The sequence below is a fragment of the Hibiscus syriacus genome, unplaced genomic scaffold (genome assembly GCF_006381635.1).
Source record: "Hibiscus syriacus cultivar Baekdansim isolate YM2019G1 unplaced genomic scaffold, ASM638163v2 tig00110372_pilon, whole genome shotgun sequence".
Lineage (NCBI taxonomy): Eukaryota > Viridiplantae > Streptophyta > Magnoliopsida > Malvales > Malvaceae > Hibiscus > Hibiscus syriacus.
In genome coordinates this window covers 1,916,250-1,922,617 of record NW_024062709.1, presented here as the reverse complement: position 1 = coordinate 1,922,617, position 6,368 = coordinate 1,916,250, and the positions used below count along the sequence as shown (strand labels likewise).

The following is a 6,368-nucleotide window of genomic DNA, read 5'->3' as shown; positions in this document are numbered from 1 at the left end:
ATTTAAGGTTATCTTTTGAGTGAGTTTTAAGATATTAATTTAGTAATTATAGGCGTCTAATGATTTATTTTTTACGTTACGGTATATATTATTATTAAATTAAAAATTCTAAATAATATTTTATAAAATATCAAAACAATCAAATAATTTTTTGTGCAAATGAAATTATTAAATCAATATTGTAGGTGGAAAACATGAAACACTGTTAAAAAAATTGAAACATAAATTACATAAGTTTTAAAAAAAGTATCGATCCTTTTTATAAAAAGTATGGACACTTTCAATATAATAGGTAAACATATGATGTAATAGGTAGCCCTTATATAATGTATAGGTATCGTTTATATAATGTAATAGGTAATGGTTATATTGTAAAGTGTCTATCCTTTTTATAAAAGTGTCCATACTTTTTTCACTGTGGAAAACATTAATTTAAGGTTATCTTTTGAGTGAGTTTTAAGATATTAATTTAGTAATTATAGGCGTCTAATGATTTTTTTTTACGTTACGGTATATTATTATTAAATTAAAAATTCTAAATAATATTTTATAAAATATCAAAACAATCAAATAATTTTTTGTGCAAATGAAATTATTAAATCAATATTGTAGGTGGAAAACATGAAACACTGTTAAAAAAATTGAAACATAAATTACATAAGTTTTAAAAAAAGTATCGATCCTTTTTATAAAAAGTATGGACACTTTCAATATAATAGGTAAACATATGATGTAATAGGTAGCCCTTATAATGTAATAGGTATCGTTTATATAATGTAATAGGTAATGGTTATATTGTAAAGTGTCTATCCTTTTTATAAAAGTGTCCATACTTTTTTCACTGTGGAAAACATTAATTTAAGGTTATCTTTTGAGTGAGTTTTAAGATATTAATTTAGTAATTATAGGCGTCTAATGATTTATTTTTTACGTTACGGTATATATTATTATTAAATTAAAAATTCTAAATAATATTTTATAAAATATCAAAACAATCAAATAATTTTTTGTGCAAATGAAATTATTAAATCAATATTGTAGGTGGAAAACATGAAACACTGTTAAAGTATCGATCCTTTTTATAAAAAGTATGGACACTTTCAATATAATATAATGTAATAGGTAAATTTGCAATGCTATCGGTATAAATATACTGGTTTACTTATAAAATAGGTAAATATAAGCGCTACCTATTACATTATATAAGCGCTACCTAGTATGTTATTGTACTTTATAATATTTCCGGTTAAATAATATAACATAACCGGTCTAAATTTTAACCGGTCACTTGTTTAACCGGTCACGCCGTATATTAGCCGTTTTTTAGGCGCCGCACCGCAGAACGACTCCAAATTTGTCTTTATCTACCTTTTGAGGAGTTTTAAGAAGAAAGAGATTCTGGTTTTGCAGGGCACCACCAGTTGAGCTTGATTCTGTTCAATCTTCTCTCTCAAGAGGTAAAAATACGACTTAAAACACTACATTACTAGATTTTGTTTGAATTGTTTTACTGCAGAATATCTCAACTTAAAAGATAATTTTATGCTATACTTGGAATCCCGGTTCTTTTTTGTATCTATTTGAGTTTCTTTCATTTTCCCAATGTTACGAGTATGGTAATGTTTGCAGAGCTTCGTCCATGTGAACTTCAGTGATTGGTTGTTTACAAACTACAGCTTATGCTCATTTTCTAGTCCTTGAATGCTCAGTGTTTTCCCTTTAATGTCGGTTCCATATATACTTCCAATGGCTAGAGGATTCAAGCATCAAGCATTCGTATTTCTGGGTGTAATTTTACTCTTAATCAATCAATCAGAGCAACTACAATCCTCCCAGACTCATACCCTTTTAAGACTTCAGTTGCTTTTGAATTATCCTGATATTCTGAGTGGCTGGAATAGCTCGGTCGACTTTTGCAACGCCGAACCGACGGCTCAGGTAACCGTTGTGTGCTATGAAGAAAGCATAACTCAGTTGCATGTAATTGGAAATAAAGGGACCCCTTCATTACCTAGAAACTTTTCCATGGATTCCTTTGTCACAACACTTGTTAAGCTTCCTGATTTGAGAGTACTCACATTGGTTTCTCTTGGTTTATGGGGGCCGTTGTCTGGTAAAATTTCACGTTTGTCGTCATTAGAGATACTTAATATGACTTCAAATTTACTATATGGAACCATCCCTAATGAGCTTTCTTCTTTAACCACCCTTCAAACGCTCATACTGATGAAAACATGTTCACCGGTCAGCTGCCTGAATTGCTAGGTTCATTTCCGGTTTTGACTGTTCTGAGTTTGAGGAAGAATTTGTTTAATGGATCTTTGCCTGATTCTTTTAGCATGTTGGAGAATCTTAGAGTTCTTGCACTTTCACGTAATCACTTCCAAGGTGAATTGCCTGATTTCAGCAGTTTGACAAATCTTCAAGAGCTTGATCTCGAAGATAATGCTTTTGGACCTCGGTTTCCTCGGCTAGGCAACAAGTTGATACGCCTTGTATTGGGGAAGAACAGGTTTAGATCTGGTATTCCTTCTGAACTGAGCTCGTTTTACCAACTTCAATGGCTAGATCTGTCATTCAATCGATTTATCGGGCCATTTCCGCTGTCATTGTTATCCCTCCCTTCCATTACTTACTTGAATATCACAGACAACAAACTCACCGGGAAGCTCTTCGAAAATACTTCTTGCAACGCAGAACTTGAGTTTGTGGATTTGTCCTCGAATCTCTTGACCGGACACTTGCCGAGCTGTCTTTCAGATTCTAAAGACGCAGTTTTCCTTTATAGGCGAAACTGCCTCACAACTGGAAATGAAAACCAACATCCACTTGCCTTCTGTCGAAATGAAGCCTTAGCTGTGGGAATCTTACCTCAGCGTAAGAAGTCCAAACTTTCAAAAGTCTCTCTTGCATTTGGCGTAATCGGAGGAATCATTGGTGTAATAATACTTTTGGGTCTCATTTTCATGTTTGTTAAGAGATTGAGTGCAAATAAGACGATCGATAAACCAACTACAGGACTGATTACGGAGAAAGCATCAATTGCATACACATCAAAGTTACTATCCGATGCAAGTAAGGCTTCTCTCGATCTCTCTTTCTGTAGTTACCAACAATGATTCCAATCTAACAATATGATTTGTGGCTACTTGAAGGGTACATATCTCAAACAATGAAGCTGGGAGCGCTTGGACTTCCACCTTATCAAACGTTTTCACTAGAAGATCTTGAGGATGCTACGAACAACTTCGACACTACTGCTTTCATTGGTGAAGGATCTCAAGGGCAGGTACGTGATATGCTTAATTTTCACCTGATACATTATTCTTGCAGCAGTACATTTGCTCACATGATTTTCTCCAACTATGAGCCTGATGAAGTTCTATTTTTTTTTCCTATTATTCTAAATCCAAAATAGCCGAAAAATTCCTCAATAAAGTCCATTCTTTTTTATAACTCCTTCGTAAAAGAACTTAAATTGTTGCTTTTACGATTTCAGATGTATAGGGGTCGTCTGAGAGATGGCACCTTCGTGGCCATTAGATGCCTCAAAATGAAGAAAAGCCACAGCACTCAAAGCTTTATGCACCATGTAGAGCTCTTTTCGAAATTAAGATGCCGCCATTTAGCCAGTGCTCTTGGCCACTGCTTTGAGTGCTACTTGGATGACTCGAGTGTCAGCCGGATATTTCTCATCTTTGAATACATACCAAATGGAACTCTAAGGAGCTGGATATCTGGTAATTCTGAATCTCTCTGTTGAAGTTTTGTTTTCCTGACATCCAACCTGAAAAACCTGAATATTTACTTCATCACCTTAATTTTTCACTTTGGGTGGTCTGTCATAACTGACATTCTGGCTGGCAGAAGGACATTCCGAACGATCACTTACATGGCCACAACGCATATCCGCCGCGATAGGGATTGCAAAGGGCATCCAATTTTTGCACACGGGGATCGTGCCTGGCGTTTACTCGAATAATCTGAAAATAACCGATATTTTAATGGACCAGAATCTTGTAGCAAAGATTAGCAGTTACAACCTGCCCTTGTTATCAGAGAGTGCAGGAAAGGTATGGACAATAAAGAACATTGTTTCCATTTTAACATATGTTTTTGGACTTTTTGCTTCCTTGAAATCGATGGTGTGAGATAATATTATCAGTTTATCACTACTCATACTTGCAGGTAGGTCACAGAACTTCTGCTCTACCCAAGGATCTCAGTAACAGTTCAAGGTTCGTAATGACATGCTTTATAATACTGAAATTATACAGTAATGAACAGAGATTGTTCAACTAAGATTTTTGTGGTGCTTATGTTCTGGTTTTTCATTTTTGAAAATACCGTGTCAAATGCATATCTATGATGGGTACGAGTATGATCCTCCAAAGGCCCTCTAAATACATTTCCATATCGACTCATACTATTATCTAACATTCACATTTTGAGTACAAATAACATAGCTTTTTATTACATAAGCAGCCCGTCAGATTCTCATAAACAAGTATCTTATTTGTATTTATCTGCATATGATTTGTTTATAGGTAGAAATTCACGCACAGAAATCCATAACATTACCTGTAAAAGAAGCGATTGCTTCGATTATTCTGAAATCTTATTCTTCATACAACAGATCTTTTTTCTAAATTTGATATTTTATATCTCCAACATCTGTAACACATTTGAACATAGGTGATTGGTCCAGAGGTCTGATCTCCAAATATTTACACACACACACACACACACACATATATATATATATATATATATATATATATATTACGGGACACATACCCATACCCGAACATAGGATCTAAAGTATGATGTTCGGCTTAAGTGTTGCCTTTGGTTTTGTTATTTGACAGGGTAAATTATGAAGATAAGGTTGATGTCTATGATTTCGGAGTTATTTTACTAGAAATGATTCTGGGGAGGCCATCAAAATCCAGGAATGGAGTTCAAATCCTTGAAAATCAGGTAGATCGTAGTCATAGCCATGGTATAATAGTTGTACCATTTTCATTTCCCTCCATTTCTCATCACAACAATAAAATATGCTTGAACCCGATATTAGAAATTTCCTATGTTACTTGGATTCATGTGTGAGTGCCAGATACACTTGTGTGTGACATGAGTATGTTCAGTCTTTGAAAATATTTTTCTATATATTTGGAGGGTCATATCTCCATATCTATGTCCGAATATGTGACTGATAATAGAAAAATGAAGAGTTGAAGCAAAATTCGGAACTTTTACTACCATCATAAGATAGCTTCTATGTATTCTCTGCGTCATTTTTCTGTTTCTAGATGAAGTAGGGTTCACATTGGTTGATGCAAAATCATGAATGTGTTCATTAGACGCTGTTATTCGAAAACTACAAGTGGCTGGGAAAACTGTTCTTCCTAGCATCAGTTAAAAGAATGCCGTGTTACCTTTATTGATTGTACAAACAAACTCTCAAATGAGTCCTTAATTCATTGTCGTACAATCCTGTGCAGTTACAAGTAGTTGTTGCAACTGATGATGCAACTAGAAGAAGCATAGCTGATCCGGCTATTCAGACATCTTGCTCAGATCAGTCATTAAAAACGATGATGGAAATTTGTGTACGATGTCTGTTAATGGACCCGGCAGAGAGACCTTCTGTTGAGGATGTGCTGTGGAACTTGCAGTTTGCTGCTCAAGTTCAGGGTGCATGGTGCGGAGATTCCAGGAGCACTTCTCCATGCGAATCTCCTTTTCAATCTGCAGATCTCCTTATCCCCTTCCATTAGCGATGGCTTGCAGGTACCTACCTATTGAATTTTTGTTATCAAGCTGTTGGATTCATCTGTTGCAATGATTTAGACTTTGTCGACGTGAACTCGAAATATCTGATCTCATTTTGAACAATTGAAAACAACTAGTTGTTTATGATACTCAGGATGTTGCTGAGCTTCTCTTACATGTTGTGAACATTTCACTTAATCTTTTATAGGGAAAAGCTCAAGAAGTTGATCTCTGAGGCCAAGAACTATATTCTGCCTAGAAAGATACTCATGTACAGATGAATTAGGAGAATGGTAACGTTGGTTATTTTCACAGAATAACATTCAACCCGAATCTGAATATCCGAATGATATATGACGACTTATATCAGTGTTTGAACTTCTAAATAAATCCCTTACTGTATGCCGGCAATGGCTTGTTAAGAATAAGAGCAATGGAATGTGTCGAATAATTTGAATAAGATTGACCGTACTTAAGGCTTTTGGCATCACAATGACTATGAATCAATGTATATTATATTTTAAATAACTATTACACATGATGAAATGGGAATCTTTAATATTACATACCAACCATTTAAGCAAATACATTTT

General features: G+C 34.6%; 1 pseudogene; it reads left to right on the top strand.

The window, feature by feature from the left end:
• Positions 1-1,346: 1,346 nt before the first annotated feature.
• On the top strand, positions 1,347-6,240 carry LOC120121444 (annotated as a pseudogene).
• The last annotated feature ends 128 nt before the right edge of the window (positions 6,241-6,368 follow it).